Here is a 19771-nt window from a genome sequence, read left to right on the forward strand (position 1 = left end):
TGTATCTGTACCTGTAACACACACACGCACGTGTGCACATGCAGCTCTAAGGTTTTGGTTATAGGAATAGGGTTTGCATTAATGTCAGAGGAGATGGGAGAGAAAAGGTCTGAAACAGTGAAGCAGAAATGGTTACGAATAACTTCTTAAAGCAGGCAGAAAAGACAGAGTTTGTGGAGAATTCCAAAATGTCATCACTGACTTCTGCAATCATACATTGAAATTTCATGGTAAGGTTGGTGTAGCTGCTGAGGATGACCTATGTGGCTTCCTGAGAATAATGGTTTCTAGTTTACTTCACCTTCTAAACCTTGCTTGAATTTTGTGCATTTGCAAACTTTAACCCAGAACATCAAAGCAAATGGTTGTGGTATTAAGGTGACAACAGGCACTCTAACACAGTAAATAAAATACAGATTCCTGGGCCTAAACACACAAGACTCATGAGTATCAAATTCCAATCCCTATTTCCATCTTTATTTGCTTCTGGTGGATGTCTGCCTTCACTCTCCAAAACCTATACTTCTAACAAACATTACTCTTCCCTCCGCTGTGTTCAATTTCCTTCCCCTCTTCGTTTCTGAGCTCCTACACTTCTTTCAAGGCCCTGCCACAGTTTGCATATCAGAAATCACTTACTATTCCAAGCAGAATTAGCTTACTCTTCTCTATTGCATCACTTAGGATGGAATTCGACTGTGTGTGTAATAGGATACTCTGCAACAGTGGCTTAAATAAGTGAAAGGTCTTTATATCTTATACAACAAGAGCTTCAAGGGTAGTAAAGTATTGACATGAGAAATCAACACATGTTCTGCATTCTTGGCATGTGGCCTTTATCCTTCCAGCCGCAACTCACATGACCCAAAGTCAGACATCACATCCACATTTCAGGTAGGAGGAAGGAGGAAAGGGAAGAGGCAGCTACAGCAGATGTCTGCATATATTTCATTGACAAGAATTTATTCACAAAGCATTCTCAGAGTGCAGTGGGTCCAATAAATCAGTTTTTGGCTTATAAATCTGTATAGAAGAAATTAGGGGAAAAGGAGTAAGTTGTGGGGTAAGTTTACATACAGCAATTACCACACTGTATTTCTCAAAGCACTTTGAATATAAAACTTTCCACATTAGATCATACTTATTTATGTTCTTGTTGGTCTCGCTGAGTAAGATGCCAGAATCATAGAGGCAGTGATGATGTCTGTCTTATCTTTCCACCCCAAGCATCTAGAATGTTGTAGAATAAATAAATGAACACCTTGTTGGAATATGTTAAGATTTTAATAAAATAGAACAGAGTACTGTTGAGTAAGTAGACTTAAGCAGCAGATAAAAACCTCAGTCCCCAAAGGATACAATGTTATAATGTTAAGTGATCAAAATAGTTATATGTATACCTGGCAGTACAGAGGTACACAGTTACGCAAAGTAGAAATAAGTATTATGGCAGCCACTGACTAGTGAAGCTAGGAACATATAAATTAAAATTCCAAGTCAAAAAGTTTTTTCATAGTTTATCAGTAATCCTGTCATTTTGATTCAGAGCATAAGTGATGACATTAACACTGTGTGCTTTTTAAAATGCCATATTTCTCCATCTATTCTAGGACTGTTAAGCTTATTTATCAGAGATATTAAATAAGCTAAAACCATATCCTGTATTTTCATCATTTGCTAATTTTTAATTCTGGATCATATCACACTGTGTTATTTATTTCTATGAATCTTTATAAGTTTTTTTTTCTGAATAGGAATTAATTTGATAATCCAGACACACCATTTTATTTACAAAAAAAGGAAAATAGTGGACTTTATTAACGAGTAGCTTTTATGAATGGCTGAATAATTTGAAACTATGACAGATGTAGGGACTTTTTAATCAATTCCTTTAAGTTTACCTAATAATAATATAATTTGTAGTTTGCATTCAGCATTTGATATTTCTATAAAAATCAAATTTTAAGAGGCCTTCAGAGAAAATCATATCAATTCACAATTTTGTTTTTTAAAAAATTGTGTTCTCCCCTGGCACTGTCTGCAGTTCTTGCCTACTTCCTCATCCCTACCAGCACTGTGTAAAATATATAATATATGATGTGGTATGTCTTTTGTAACTATTGTTGGGCAGAATAAATATGTTTGTGTTTTTGCTGGTTCTAAGCAAAAAACAAAACAAGGTAAAAAGTCAAAACAAAGAATACGTTTACTCCAATTGTTACATGATCATTTATTTTCCTCAAGGAAAGAGAAACAGTAGTTTTTAACTGATTACCCTTTGGAATTAGATAATCAAATTAGCCTTAAAAATATTACAGTAAATATTTTAATTATGTATTGTTGTAAATAGCACTGACATTTCTAGGAAAAAAAGGATGGAGTTTCACATTATTATGTAGGAGGTTTTCTTAATGTTTACTGGTATGTAGGGTCAGTATAGAATTGTAGGCACTAATTTGTACTTTAGACATTTTCATTTTAAAGACGCAAAAACACATAATTTATATTCTGTCTTTAATATAGGATGTTACTCAGATATGGCTCTTTTCAAATTAACTAAGTCTTCCTTGTGTTAATCAGTTATCAGTTAGACCTGACATAGTAAAAAGAAGGAGAGAAAAAAAAGAGAAAAAAAGGAAAAAAAAAGTATTCTTATTGTCACTATGTCACTACTAAACTATCTAAACAATTTGCTATTACTGATTAGTTGTAAAGGTTAAAATACTCTCATTTAATTTGGGGCATTGAAGAGTATATTTTAGTGTCTGTCACCATTTGAAATCAACATGAGATGCAAATTACTGCATTTGTCAGGAGATGACATTTTGTGAGGACTATTTGGAAATGAAAGAGTATATGCTATTTGAATCCAACAGATACTCCTTAACAGAACATATCCTTAATGTATTGTTTGTTTTTGCTTAGGTATAATATTTATGAATGCATATCTCTCTCTCCACTCATCCACCTTTCTTCCATCCCTGTGTCTATTAGATAGCATTTCTACTCCATGTAGATAGCTGAATTTGTAATGAAACGAGCACTGCACTGGTTATCAGGATAGTCTACATTTAAATCTGGACTTTATCCTGGTTTTAGAACTATATAAAAGTCATCTGGACTTTTGATTTCTCAGTTTCTTAGTAAAATAAAAAGATTGTGCTAATCATCCTATTTCTGAAACCAGAACGTCAGCCACACTATAGTAAAAAGTTAATCTGGTATATTTACTGCTTTATCCCAATACTCAAAACAGTGCTTTGTATATAGAAGATCCTCAATAAATGTGTTCAATTAATCAATAAATTCTAGTTGCTCAAATTCAAATCTCAATTTTTATTAAAATATCTAAATCAGTACTTTTAATATATGTGAATGGAGACATAAAGAATATATAATATTAATGCAAGCCCTTCTACTCTCACTATACAATACAAGCAAGAGAGTATGGCCAAGTTATTAGAATTCTACTGCGTGCTTTTTCCTTATTCCAGTTCCTCTTTTTTCCTCATCAGAATCATTCATTCTCTTGATTTTGTGTCTATTTATTTTCAGTCCTTCTTCAGTGTTTTATCCCATGTGAATGTAAAACTTAATTTAACAATAATTTTAATCATGTAATTGGAATAATGACATATTTTCTTTCATGATTTAACTGATGCTTAACATTACTTTTTTTTAACTTTTATTTTAAGTTCAAGGTACAAGTGCAGGTGTGTTTCATAGGTAAATTTGTGTCATGGGAGTTTGTCGTACAAATTATTTCTTTGCCCAGGTATTAAGTCTAGTATCCATTATTTTTCCTGATCCACTCTCTCCTCCCACCTTCCACCCACTGAAAGGCCTCTATGTGTCCATGTGTTCTCACCATTTATCTCCCACTTGTGAGAACATGTGGTCTAAAGATAGAAATGCCATTCTACCTAGCAATCCCATTACTGGGTATATACCCAAAGCAAAATAAATTATTTCATTATAAAGATACATGCAAATGTATGTTCATTGCAGCACTATTCACAATAGCAAAGACATGGAATCAACCCAAATGCCCATCAATGATAGACTATAAAGAAAATGTGGTACATATACACCATGGCATACTATGCAGCCATAAAAAATAATGAGATGATGTCCTTTGCAGGGACATGGATGGAGCTGGAGGTCATTATCCTTGGCAAAGTAACACAGAAAGAGAAAATCAACATTACCTTTGTCAAATTCATCCATATTGATGTATTGAGTTTCATTTTGTGATTTTACTATAGCCTGAATTTTTTATTGTGTTTTGTGAGTCTATTTCTGCATTCTTGTACTTAAACACACCATTATAATACATTTTAATATGTTTTTAACAGATCTCAATAACTGATATGGCAAATCTCTTCCCCTTGTTATTTTCCAGCTGTGTTTTGGCCCTTCTTGGATGATGCCTCATACAAACCACATTAGATTCTACTTACTCAAGTTCCAAAATATTTCTGCTTGTAAATGTTTTGGCATTCCATTAAAACTGTAAGTTATTTGGGGAAATTGAATATTTTATCATTCTTTCTATTCATGAATATGTAGTATCACCCTTTCATATTTTAAAATATTGCTACTTTATTCTTTATAAATGTATTTAGTTTTTTTACCTTTTTGCATTTCAGGCTTAGAATATGAATAATTTTTATAGATTATAATTTCTCTAATTGTATGCTTAGCTATTTCTAATCTGCTCTTTAATCCATTCATAAAATTAATTTCAATTTTTAGTTGAAATATCAGTGTAGAAGTTATATTTGCTTCTTTTTCAAATTTTTTTGGCTATTTAAAAATACTTCATTCCTTGATTATATTTTCAAGTCTGTTCATTTATTTAAACATGTTAATTAATATGCATACAATAATTATATATATTTTTATTTACTTATTTATTTATTTTGAGACAGAGTCTCACTCCATCACCCAGGCTGGAATGCAGTGGCACGGGCTCATTGCAACCTCTGCCTCCTGGGTTCAAGTGATTCTTATGCTTCAGCCTCCTGAGTAGCTGGAATTACAGGCACACAGCACCATGCTCAGCTAATTTTTTGTATTTTTAGTAGAGATGGGGTTTCACCATGTTGGCCAGGCTGGTCTCGAATTCCTGATCTGCAATGATCAACCTGGCTCAGCTTCCCAAAGTGCTGGGATTACAGGTATGAGCCACCACACCCAGCCTGTTAATATATTTATTATATATTCAATTTAAGGTCAATTTAATATCTAAAAGCCTTATATGTCCAATTTTTTTGTTGTTTCTTTAAATTTTACAGTGCATTATTTGTATAGCTTACAATTTTGTGCTACAATTTGTATGTTTATAGAAATTTTTTTCAGTAATGATTCTTAAGTTGAACCAGAAAGGATTTGTGTTTTCTTCTGCCAGGTACCTTGAAGTGCCACTAACCAATAGTCACTTTGTATTAAGGATTTTCTTTGAGGATTTTTGAACCATGCAAATGGTATGATTCGGAGGCACAAATTTGAATGAGGGCTCAAATATGGTTAGAAATGTGGGGAGATAATATTTTTTCTTCCCTACCCAGTAATGAGGTAGAAAACAAAAGGAAAAGTCCCTTTCCTTGTTGCCCTTCCTTCCTGTGTAGTAGATTTATTCAAGCTCACCTTTACATTCAACGTGTACTGCTTTGAGTTTCCAGCATTATGCAGTGGGCTCGTAGCAGACTCAGACTTGGATTAACCCTTGGCTTCATTTCTGACACACTGTACACTCTGCAGACGTTAAAAAGGAAGCTCAAAATCACCAGGTTTCTCTGCTGGCTTTGCTTTTGGGCTTTTTGTGTTTCTGATTATTTTGCCAATCTAGTAACGGATTTAAAATTATACTTTTTATATTTTATCCAGCATATTGAATTATTTTCAATGAGAGTTATTGAAAAAATATAATCCACCATAATGCTGAAAGTAAAAATCTCCATCTCAATATTTTTTTAAGAACAATGAAAACCTAACAAAAATGACAGCAAATTCACAATCATTTTTTCCCAATACTTACTGAGTGCATCATATGTGTCATGTGCTATTCATGGCTCACAATTTCTACACACATATATATACACACACATACATACATATACACACACACACATACATACACATACACTTTTCTGCCAATTTTCTCTGAGCCATCAAGAACTGGTATATGCACACACTCACATCCTCAAAATTCAAAACCTAAACACTCAAAAAATGTCATCATAGTTTTCTGACACCAGGCTCTTAGGATTTTCTTTTAGGACCTGAGACAGTATTTTCTTTAGCACACAGGAATAATGAGAAGAACTGCATGCAATCATACAACTAAAGAAGAGAAAATCCATATAAAGCCTTAGAAGATGAAATGTCTGATTAAGGTATTTGCTGAATCACTGCTTGGCTGAAAAGAGAGAACATTTGTCGTAACAGGTGAATTTGCCAAAGCAGTGTGAGAACAGGTGACTCAGGGGAATATAATGAGACTTGCCAAGAGAATCAAGTGCAACACATTTGTAGCAGCTGCTGGGCTCCAAGGAACCTTAGGGAATCCATTCAAGATGCTGAGCCAATTTATCTACTAGCATCATTGTCAGTGATGTGTTAGGAACTTGAGAAGCCAGGCTTGTACATCAAGAACAGCATAAAATTTTACAGAAGTCACTGTGGAGAATAAGAGAGCCCCATGTTTTAAACAGGAAGACAAAATCTGAAGTAAGTTTCCAATGGTATTTGCTCCTTCCATAAATAAGCCTTTTGACTATCTGCAGAGGACAGAGTACAGAATAATGTACTGACGTGGAAAACAAGGAAAAATTATAATCCCTATGATATGGTTTGGCTGTATCTCTGCCCAAATCTCATCTTGAATTGTAGCCCTCATAATCCCCACATGTCATGTAAGGAACACAGTGGGAGGTAATTGAATCATGGGAATGGGTTTTGTCTGTGCTGTTCTTGTGATACTGAATAAGTCTCATGAGATCTGATGGTTTTATAAAAGACAGTTCCCCTGCACATGTTCTCTTGCCTGCCACCACGTAAGACGTTCCTTTACTCTTCCTTCAGCTTCTGCCATGATTGTGAAGCCTCCCCAGCCATGTGGAACTGTGAGTCCATTAAACCTCTTTCCTTTATAAATTACCCAGTCTCAGGCATGTCCTTATAGCAGTGTGAGAACAGACTAATACACCCCACCTTTAGGAACTTATCTGGAGAACCTGACACAAGCAGATATAATATGCTCATGATACTGTGAAAAGAGACAGAAAAGTGCCAAAATAAATATGAAAAACAAGTGCTATCTAAGTTGTTAACATAGATTGATGATAGTGAGGTATAACAGGTGGACAAGGCTTTATGGAAAAGTTATACTTGAATAGAGTTTTGAAAGTTGAGTATATTTGGACCAGGGAAGACAGAGATTTTGCATGAGGGAGTCACTTTCATTTCCTTCATCCATAAGAAACATCACAAATTAGTCTTGTTCCCACAGAACCCAAAGCAGTATTAATCATTCTCATTATAGTATTGCAAGACCCTACCTTTCATTACAGATGTCACTAGAGTTGATATCTGTTTACCATCCCTGATTTGCATAGAAAAAGTAAGGAAAGGGCATTCCAGGCCTAGAATAGAACATGTGTAAAAGATTGACCTTGAAATTTGCATTCTACGCATAGTAAGAAGCTGGGATTTACATGAAGCACAGAGGAAGGGAGATTGCATAGTTACAATGTGCTTTAATAATGGAAGATCGTACATGCCACTTTAGAATATCAGTGTTGCTCAGTTACTGAGAACCAGTTGATTTTTGAAAGCAAGGTCTTGACAAGATAATGTAAGCAATATTGGATTTTTATGTAAGATTGAGAGGAGAGGCAACTTACGTAAATTTTTTTTTCATTATTTTAGAGCTCAGCATCTAACACACTTTCTAATAATTTTAGAATTTTGCAGCTTATATAGCAGAGCTCAATTCTCACTATGGAGCATAAAAAGACTCATTGTTCCAGTGTTCTCTGCAGTGAGAGAATGTGCACGTCCTAGGAAGGGCACCATGAAAAAGCATACTCTGCACTCAGTCTGGCGATGGGCAGCATCAGCAGCAGCAACAGCAGTGGCTACATCTTGTTTCTAGAGAAAGCAGAGGGAGAGAAATGCCAGGATCAGGTTTGGTGGACTTGGCCAGGCAAGGAGCAGTGTTGTGCCTAACAGAGGCAAGAATGTCAGCAATTCTGCAACACTATGCTTCAGCTCTTGGCTTCAAACACAGTTTGGGACTATCCCAGTGATATTTTGAGCTACCCTTTCAACAAATGCCATTTTTGTGTAAGCTAATAAGACTTGGCTTCTATTGCTTGCAGATCTGATGCAAGGGCATTCTAGTGAGAAGAATCTTAAAATAATTTAGCCATGTGGAGGTGAACTCTTGAGCAAGGATGATAGAGCAATTTTCAAGGATGAATGGAAATTGTGGTATCTGTAGGAATAAAGGGTGGAAGAGTTTTTAAGCACTGGGGTGAGTTAGTGGACAAGTACTGCAGGATGGTAGGAGTTGAGATTGATCAATGGGATGTGTTGAGCACATTGAGTTATTCTGGAGTTTGCAAATGTTTTTCCCTGTGATTAGGCCATCTGTGCTTGCTAAGTGGCACCCAATAGTTAGGCTAGTATCATTGATTGCAGTGGCAGCCCATCTGGAGTGGCTGCTGCAAAGACACAGGTTGCAGTTGGGGCTGTGCACTCCATGGAGCCAGTGGGAGCCAGGAACAGGAGGGAGTCCTGTCCCTTTCTGAGTTGGTCAAAAGGAAGCCCTGCGCTCCCAGGCACAGCTGCAGCTGCCCAGCTGTGGCTGTGGACCCAGCCATCCTTGTGCTCTCAGGGGCCCAGGAAGCTCCCTTACCTCGACAGGCTCAGAAGTGCCTGCTCCCACTGCCTGGCCTCTCCCCATTCCCAGTGCCCACTTTGATTTCAGAGCAAAGCTGTGGCTGAGCTCGGGTGCTGTCACAACTTGGCTGGGTGTGCATACTCAGGGTAGTACTGACATGCCAGGCTCCTGCTGCCTCAGGCCCCTCCAGGCTTTGGCCACTGACAGGCATGGGAGGGAGGCTGAGTGAGGGGGTGCTGAGGGCAGCTTGGTGTAGGACTTCAGGCACCCCTCAGCATGAGCAGCCTAGGCCCCATGAATGCCATCAGGAGACATACAGGCTCCTGGGCAGAAAAAGGTGGGTCTCTGGTGAAATCCCACCTTCAAGCCAGGGATGGCCTGAAGGCTCGGGGCCAGGCTGTCACTTCAGTGGATCAGAGTGAGAATGGACTAATCAGCATGCACTTCCTTCCATCTGAAGCCCATAAAAACCTTAGACTCAGCCAGACTTGGGCAGACAATGGGATGACCTACCTGTGGAGAGAACTACCCACTATGGGTCTCCTCTCTATTAATAGCTGTACATTCATTGGGATGACCTGCATGAGAATAGGAGCTACCCACTCTGGGTCCCCTCTCCACTGATGGCTGCACGGATTACAGGACAACCTGTCTGCAGAGAGGAGCTACCCATTTCGGGTCTCCTGAGAGCTCTACTGTCGCTCAATAAAGCACTTCACCTTGCTCACCCTCCAGCTGTCTGCATACTTCATTCTTCCAGGACATGGGACAAGAACTCAGGACCCACCAGATGGCAGGACTTAAAGGGCTGTAACACAAACAAAGCTGAAACACAACCTCCTTGCTCACCGTGTTGCAAGCATGAGAAGAACAGAAGAGAAAAGAAGAGCTGCAGCCTTTTGTGGGGCCCAGACCTAGAAGCTTCCTAAGCCAGGGCTGTGACACCCTCCTTGGGGCTCTGTGGTTTCTGGCATCTCCAAGCTTCCAGACACCACCATGTTACCTGGTGCCCACAGTGGAAGCCGCTTGCAATATGCCTGGTCTAGCCACAGCCTCACAGGGAGCCGGCACCCATGCCTGCACCTGGAGCTGCCTGCCCCACTGCAGCCAGTGTGCCTTGTTGTGCGCAGTGACTGGAACCCATACCTGCTCATCCCTCACCACTCTGTACATGGCTTAGCCTTGGCAGGCATGGAATCTGGGCTAGTAGCATGAGCTGAACACAGCCTGCAAGGCTGAGTGGTTGGAACAAGCCCAGCAGGCACAAGCAAAACTCAGGCAAAAGTGCCACTGGCCACAGAGGTTTCCAGCTGCCAAAGTGGCACCCCAAGCATCTCACGACATCATCTCACAGAGATTGGAAGACAGAGGTGCTATCTTTGTTAATTTAAAAAGGATGGCTCCCAGGACCTTGAGAAAGACATTCCTGGTTTGTAAAATTGGCAAGAGGCTTTGAAAAATGTACATCTCAAAGGGGCAGAGAAAGAAGTTACAATTAGAGAGTTTTCTCAAGTAAATTCTCTAAGAAAAGAGAGGCCAGGAAGAATTCTATCTAAAATTTAGTCAAACAGAGGAGATTTTTATGACAGTCTTGATCACCCCTAGACCTCCTGAGCAGTTTCCTGCTCAACCCTAGAAGAAGGAAGAAAAAACACCCGGAAATGCTGGTTATTTTTATTTCCTGCTAGATTGATGGAATGGATTCACAAAGTCAATTAATATAATTACACAAAATATAGAATGCTTGGCTTCTTGCACACCTGGTCTGGTAACTGTGATTTATTAATGTGCATCAGATGATTAATCATTTTTTCTCTTTTAAATATACCTCAGAAACCTTTTTAAAGACTTGCTATTTTCAGCTCCCCCAAACCAACTACATCCAGAATCACAAACTAATAATCACTAACACCAGAGTTTTACCAGTATTTATAATTAAAATCTAGTCATATGTGGTAAAACAAACAGGAAATGAACATCTGTCATGCTCAAGGCATTAGCATATGTTTAGGAAAACTGGTAAATAGAACAGCGAGTAACCGTAAACTCAATTACCAACTTTTTAAAAGACAATAATGTAATAATTATGAACAAGTATAAGAAAGAATGCAAAATCTACATTTTAAATTTTTTAAATAAATGATGTTTTAAATTAATGTGGGTATATTGTATAAGATGGTTAATGTTGGAATATACCTTTATATGCCTATATATTGAATATACATTTAGGAGTATTAGAATGTAAGTACTAAAAAAGATTCAAGAAATCACAAAATGACAGATGGATAAAACATACCAATACATTCCAATGGAATTGCTACTAAATTATATTTATTTTATATTTATTTCATATTTCCTGAACAATTTTCTAATTATTACCAGTTATTAAGTTTCCCAAGCTAATATTTCAGTCCCTTATTTTCAACAGAAGTTGCAGTCATTTAAATTATGAGGTTAAATTTCTATTAAATAACAGAAGGAAAAATAAACCGATTAGATTTATCCTAAGATGTATTCTAACATACTCAAAGTTGACTTCTATTGGACGAAAATTTTTCCACTCTAATTCCTCTTTGCATTAGCCCTTTCATCTAAGGTGTGTCGTCTGTTTCACAGAGACAACTGTCTCTTAAAAACCAATAAATAATATAATATGCTTAGATAAATCTAAAGGAGCTGTTCACGGTATATATTCACTGAGTTTCAGTTTAAGTAGGCACATTTCTATTTTTGTATTCGATTTGAGTATGGCCTATAGTCTTGTCCTTTTCCCTCCTCTTATTCTCTTATGGAATTATAGATAACATTGAAAAGTGCCATAAAACCTCTTTTTTCTGTTTTCCTTTTTCTTTTCCTTTAGTGGGCCTGTTCTGGAAAAAGAGGAAAATGGTTATATTATTTTCTTTTCATGCCAAATTTTCTTGGTTAGTATATTGAGGACTAAAGAGTTTTTATATGCCAATGTAGCTTTAGTTATGCAGTAAGTGGCTATTGACATTGTATGTAAATTGAATTTTTAAGACATTAAATCACGTATTAAATAAGTGTGGAAGGGGCTGTGTATAAGTTGCTGCCCAATCTCTAAGAATATTTCTACCTGGCCCTGGTCACTTGTACCTTGGTCAAGAGGCAAAGTTATATTTTGCTGTCTCATTCCCTTCCTCTCAGCTTAAGCCTTTACAGCAGCCTTTTGTATGGAAAAAAGAAAGAGAACTGGTTCTGTGTAAATAATCCCCACTTATTTAAAGGATTTACTGAGGTCTTTGTTTCTACTTACTGTGGGCATCTATACAAGAACTGAAAACAAATGGCCTGTGCTCTTGAGAATTCACTTACTGTTTTAGAAATGGGGTGTAAATTTTGTAGAATAAATGGGAAAATATGAAACGGAAATCAACATTAAATGAGTGCTTCATCTAATTACCTCATCTAATAATACTAATTTGTCTGCAGGACAATGTTGTAAATGATTGGACTAAAGCACACATTTCAGATAAAGAAACTGATATCTAGAGAAATCTGGAATTTGGCTAAAGCATAGAGTAGAGGTCTAATTTCTAAATCTGTAGATTTTACTGCATAACACGGTGCCTCCTATAATGATAATGGCTCACTTTTATTAAGCACTCACCATGTGCCAGAAATTCTTCTAAGTGTTTTAAAGCTGTTGGTGCTTTGCAACCAAAGACCACCAGGCTGCGGTTGAATAATTTGGGACTGTGACTCATTGTAATGAGGAAGAACTCACATCATCAGGAACTATGGGGCATCTCAGTGCGAAACTATTGAAAGGACTTATTATAGGATTTAGGTTTATTCTGATTTGGATGGTTTTAGAAAAGATTTTTGAAAGTAGGTCTTTGCTGTGGCTTGGATGCTGTCAGGAAGTGGGAGTAATTCTATGATGAGTTATGCTAATCTTATCTAGAAGGGCAGGCTAGAATGAGGTCAAAGCTGTAACTGGTTGAGAAAACAGTCACACTCGTATTAGGCAGGAGAGGGGAATAGTGAGGTCATTTTTGTGGGTTGCACAATGATCAGGTTTTTGTCTCTGTGTAAGCGTGATTATCAAATTGCCTTGTTTTGCTCTTGATCCATCATGGTCACGTGTCACCTGTGGCCTTTTCTGATGCTGATATTCTATAACATTGTTTATGTTCAACGGGAGAAAACCAAGACTTAGTTTATAGTACCAGACTAGTTCCCAAATGTCAGTGGCCACTTTTATCTTTCTTAATCTCTTCTTTTGTCCACAGGCAGATAACATTAGGCCACAGCACATTAATCCATGACATCTGAAATTTCATCATTGTTGAGATTTTGCTGATCAGGAGTTCCTTTAGAGAATGTAGTCTTTACTACATTACTAGAGTTAGTCTCTCCTGCTCCTTTTGTTGTAGGATGAATTGTTGAATTTTCTGAAGGAACAATGGCTGTGCAACTCCATTTAATTAAGTCCCTGACAGGATACATTGGCTAATGTAACACAAGCAATGATCAGAAACACAATGACTATTAGTTCTTGAGACAAGTTTTGAAGCCTGGATCCTAGATTATAAAACCCAGATAATACATCCAGCTGGGTCTGAAAAAGATCCACCATAGCCTTATTTATTAAATTAAAATATTGAGGAGGAGATATCCTTAATATAAATAGTCATTAAATAAATTATAGTGCATTAATAAAAGGAACAATTTTCATCCAGTTAAAAATGATGTTGTAGATAAATATCCATTGGTACTGGAAGATGTTTATGAACTATAGTTAAGTGAAAAATTCAGGTTGTTAAGCAGAATATTGGCATTTAATCTATATGCATAGAAAAATGGGTGGAGATAAATTTATGAATGTGTTAACTGCAGTTGTCTATAAGAGGTGTGCTTATGAGAGATTTTAAATTCATTTTGTCTTTTAGTTTATCTGCAGGTTCTCATTTTTCATCATCAACATATATTCTCTTTTAATAAATAAAAAATAAACATGTTTCTTCATATAATGGAATTATGGTTGATTTCTATTTCTATTTCCATTTTTTATACATTTTGTGATTTTTGAAAATATCCCAAATAAACTATCAATATTATTAACTAAAAATAAGAAAACAAAATAGTATCTAAAAGCGCCAGTTTATATTAAAATATAAAATGAAAAAAGTTGAGGACTGCTTGACAATTCAAATACAAAGTAGTGTATACATTGTAGGGCCATTGATTATTTTGTTTTAGCTATATTTTAAGTTTTAGTACCTGGCTTGATATGAATCCTGATCATCCTTCATTTTCAATCACTTTAGGGAGGTAAGAAAGCTCTTTATTTAATTTCTGGTTCAAAATGTATTATAATGGTATTTTAAATTTTGATTGAAATCTAAATGAATAATTTTTGCTTCCTTTATTATGTAATAATATTATCTAAATATAATACAAAAATTTCCTTCTCCTTTTCAATACTCATACCAAAGCTCATCTTTGGTTATTGCTTTAAAAGCCTTAATAATTTTGAATAATGGAAGTTTGCATTATAATCTTTATCTTATCCATGACCTCAATGGAAATGTTCCAACAATTTTCTCTTTAGTCGTTTAGTCATTTACTAATTAACTTAACATATATTCTAACGTTAGGGTGCAGGTATCTATCTTAAGTCATATTTTTAAAGTGTTATATATTTTATCATAATATTTTAAATAATTCCAAATTTTGTAAATATTTTTGGGATTATTAGTATGAATACACCAAATATAATTGTACTCTAGTTGTATCATGATATTTCCAGAATACATATGACTTAAATATAACATTTTATTTAATAATAGGAATGAAATTGATCTGAGTTCTGTATGCTGATTTTTATTTGGGTTTTATGCACCTTTATACATAAATTTGTAGATATTTTCTTTTCACAGTTTCATTGTCTGATTTACGTATTAGGTTTATTCAAGGAATTGAGATGTTTTCCATGTTGTTTCTTCAAGAACTGCAAAGATTCCAAGATTTTTACCTTCCCTGCAAGCTAAACAAGTTAGCTTGACATGGTTTGAGAGATACTGGGACAAGACAGGAGACCTTTGAGTTGGAGACAAAAGACAATGTGTTACCAGCAACAATAGGACTAGCCAGAGTAACATTGTTTTGCCGCTTCCGTGAGCTCCACTTTCCACAGGGCAACAAGAGAACTGCCATGCAATATACACCCCAGTGGCGTGTGTGATGAGAGAAAAACCCTGTTTAGAAAACCTGATCTTGTAGAGGAGGCTGCTAGCAAACAGTATATGCACATCTCTTCTACAGAGAGTTTTTTTTCATTATATTGGACAGTGAATAAATCTGCTCTAATGGTAAAATAAACAGTGTTCTATTTTCTGAAGCTGCTCGCTATCTTTGAAAATATAGTATCAAGCAAGTTAGATGTTAAGAATTTTCACAATTCCGTATGCCTCAAAAGGTGAGGCATACAAGATTGTGTAAGACTTATTGAGAGTTGTTTCCTATTCTCAATATCTACAAATTTATGTATAAAGGTACATAAACCCCAAATAAAAATCAGCATACAGGACTCAGATCAATTTCATTCCTATTATTAAATAACATGTTATATTTAAGTCATATGTATTCTGGAAATATAATGATACAACTAGAGGACAATTATATTTGGTGTATTCATACTAACAATCCCAAAAATATTTACAAAATTTGGAATTATTTAAAATATTATGATAAAATATATAACACTTTAAAAATATGACTTAAGATAGATACCTGCACCCTAACGTTAGGGTATTCTGGAGAAGTTCAAATATATCAGGAATTAATTATTTTCTGAATGTTTGATATAAAATATGAGTAAATACAAAAAAATAAAGTTTTGTTCAGAAAGTATTTTTTGACATTGCTTATAGATCTCCATTGATTATTCTTTTTATTAAGTTTCTTGGCTGCTTGTATTCTCCCAGAAAATAACTTTCATAAAGATTTTTTCACATATATTATCATGAAGTGGACTAATCTATTATTCTATAAGATTTTTCAATCCCCTTCCATATTACAGCCATATAATTTCTGACTCCTATTATTTTTGTTGTTTTTTTTTTATCATCAGGTTCCCAGTCAGGATGTATCATAACAAGAAGTGCTGAGGGAGTGGTGTGTCCTGTATTTTTTTAAATTAAATTTATTAAAAAGTACATTTTTTTCTTTTTAATTCCGTTAGTGTTTGCCTCTATGCTTTTCAAAAGCATTTTAACTACATTTCTTAAATTGATGGAGTCAAGAGAAATAATATCTTATGAGTTTATTGAAACAATCTGCAATTTTAGGAATATATATCTCTATGTTACACATATATACATAGGAAGTCCTCACTTTGACAGTTATGACGTGCATAAATTTCATTTCCCACAGTTAGTTAAATAACACCAATTACCAAACCATATGGCTTAAATTTCAGTTACTATGTTATGCTAACTGTGAGTAATTGCATGAAGTGCAAACTTCACTACTAGCCTTTCAATCCATAGATAACTATCCAAATAATAGATGCGTATCATGATCAGTGACCAATCATATCACTCCAAAGTCTATTAATTACTGTTTGCTATGGTTTTAATGTGTTTCCAAGGTTTATGTGTTGAAAACTTGATCCGCAATGTGACAGTGTTGGGACATGGGGTCTAATGGGAGGTGTTTGTGTTATGGGGACACCACCCTAATGAATGGATTAATGTGTTTGTAATCATGAGAGTGTGTTCCGTATACAAGGACTAGCTTGGCCCCCTCTTGTTCATTCTCTCTCACATACTCAGTCTTTGTCCATCTGCCTTCTGCCATGGAATGATGCAGTAAGAAGGCCCCTGCCAAGACTGGTTCCTCAGTCTTGAGCTTCCCAGCCTCCAGAACTATGAGCCATTAAATTTCTATTCATTATAAGTTGCATAGTCTGTGGTATTCTGTAACGGCAGCATAAAATGAACTAAGACATTGCTCATCTGTTATTTAGTTTATTCTCACACAGCAAAGCATGCATTTGTGTTGCTTCCTTAACCATATGATACAGGCATTCTACATTTTACCAAGTGAGTAATTTGAAGGGGGAATTGGGTAACAAAAATGAAAGTAAGCAAAAAACCAAAACAAAACAAAAAACAAAAAAAAACAAAATGATAATGCTATAAGTGAAGCTGGATGTGATTGGACGATTTTAAAATGGCAATAGGAAAGCTAATAATAGAGCAAGACCTAGGCTTGCATAAAGCTATCTATGAATCCTACTGAAAATGTCCAATGGATATAAAAAATAGAGTAAAGTTGCTTCAACATTTTTTAGTTGAAATTGCACAAAAAAGGGACATTGCTATGGCTAAAGGGGGCATTTATTTCTATTTGGTTTGCAAACTATATTTAAACAAAGATCACAAACAAAGATTACACTATACAAACTAGTTTGTCTAGTGTTCAGGCCAAAGTGAGGAAGTTATATACTGCATGACAGAAAATAGTAATTATTTACTGCCAGTTAATGCTCATTTCATTGTTTCAAAGGTGGGCATAAGTTAATGATTAGTGTTAAACTATCTGATGAAATTCCTAGCATAACTAAGATGATTGCTGTAAAATTTGTCCCCAGATTCCAAGGATTACTTAATGCAGATAGTTATGATGATCATCAAATATTTATGATTGATGAGAAATATCTTTTGCGGAAGGCAATCTCATCAAGAGCTTATGCAACAAAAGACACAGGATTATAAAGTGGCCGTAAAGGAGAGACTTGAGCTATGCAGCCAGAGGAACTTAATGGAGGTGAACTTTTTGACATAAATGAGGAAAGTGGTTGTGATGAAAAGGAAGATGTTACAGATGAAGTGACCCTGGCAAGATATTTCACATTAAAGAAACTTTGGTGATGTTTCACATCATCAAAACACAAGGGATAAAATGTTGGAAGGTGATTATGATTGGCAGAGTAATGGCCTTCCAAAAGATGTTCATGTCCTAATACCTGAATCCAATGAATATATTCGGTTGCATGGAAAAGGGGAATTAAGGTTGCAGATGGAATTAATTTTGCTAATCTGCTGACGTTAAACAAATTAACCTGGATTATTCAGGTGGGCCCAATGTAATTATAAGGGTCATTAGAAAATGGAAGAGAAAGGCAGAAGATGGGAGTGAGAGGGATATGTGATTATGGAAGAATGATCAGAGAAATGCAAGTTGTTGTCTTAGAAGATGGAGAAAGGGGACTGTGAGCCAATAAATGGCTTCTGGAAGCTGTAAAATGCAAGGAAATGGATAGTCCTGCGGAGCCCCCAGAAAGGAAAACAATCCCACTGATACTCTTATTTATGCCTAGTGAGACCTATGTCAGACTTCTGACATACGTAAATGTAAGATGTTTGTATTGATTTAAACCACTACACTTGTGATAATTTGTTACTGCAGTAATAGAAAACTAATACACTGATCCAAAGGTAGAACTATGACAACTCACTAAGGCATACAAAAGATGGTTCCTGTATGACAAGAAAGCAAAAGCTGTTCAAACTACCTGTGATAAATTTTTACAAAGAAATAAAATACTGTAATTCTAAGGATTCCTAATATTTTAACTTACAGTACATTTTTGCTATGTTTTGTTTTTCTATGTATTTATATATGTGTTTTAAATGTTTTGACAAAAATATTATAAGGTCACAGAACAATTTCATTTTCCCATTGAATAGAAACATTTCTTTGCATGGTTCCAGCCTAAGTGATTATTGATCATTTTTATGGTCTTCTACCACCATGCAAAGTGTGGACTGAATAAACACACACACACACAAATCTAAGGATTTGAATTGTTTTATACTATAATTCAAAATCAATGTGTATTTTTATTATAGATGATTTTAGTGTTTACTAATAGTTGTTTATGTTATACTTTCTCATTCTTAAGCTCATACATTTGCTTCATTTTATATTTATATGTGGTACAAAATTTCAAGTCAAAATTTTATTAATGATACCTAGCATATTCTTTTCTCTGTCCTTGAATGATTTCAAATAATTTTATTTATTTTATGTGATAAACTTGATGGAGTATAGAATTTTGTGATATTGACTTTACCCCTTATAACTGTCAATAGACACTCCCTTTGTTGTACAAGGAGTTTGGAGCAAACTTTGTTTTTAACAGCTTTCATAGAATCTGAAATAATGAAATTCTGTGGCCCTCAAAGGAATATGCTATTACCATTGATGACACGTGATAGTGTCCCAAGCACTAAGTCTGCAGGATAAATATAACAATATAACACTATTCATCTTTTTTTTTGGGGGGGGGCAAGGTCTTGCTCTGTCACCCAGGCTAGAGTACAGTGGTGTGATCATGGCTCACCGCAGCCTCAACCTTCCGGGCTCAGTGATTCTCCCACCTCAGCCTCCTGAGTAGCTGAGACTACATATACTGGCCATAATATTCAGCTAATTTTTGTATTTTTTTTTAAAGATGGGGTTTTGACATGTTGCACAGGCTGGTCTCAAACTCCTGGGTTCAAGTGGTCCACCTGGCCACTATTCATCTTTCTTAAGAGTTAATTTTACACAAAAGTTTTTCTTGGGTGGGAGAAGAAACATTGTTTTTAATACTAAAATGTTCATGCATATATTATAAATCAGAAAAGAAAAACTTCAACAAATCTTAAGATAAAACAAAAAAAATTTTGAAAATTTCTAGATGTGAAAGGAAATTTAGATTTTTCCCTTTCTACTGCCATTAATGATACTCTGTTAAAAATACATGAGAGTCGTGAAGATAATATTTATATTCCAGTTACCTGATTTCTTTCTCCTCCTATGTCTTTATTAACATCTGGAATTATA

Source organism: Nomascus leucogenys, chromosome 5 (genome assembly GCF_006542625.1).
Source record: "Nomascus leucogenys isolate Asia chromosome 5, Asia_NLE_v1, whole genome shotgun sequence".
Taxonomy (NCBI): Eukaryota; Metazoa; Chordata; class Mammalia; order Primates; family Hylobatidae; genus Nomascus; species Nomascus leucogenys.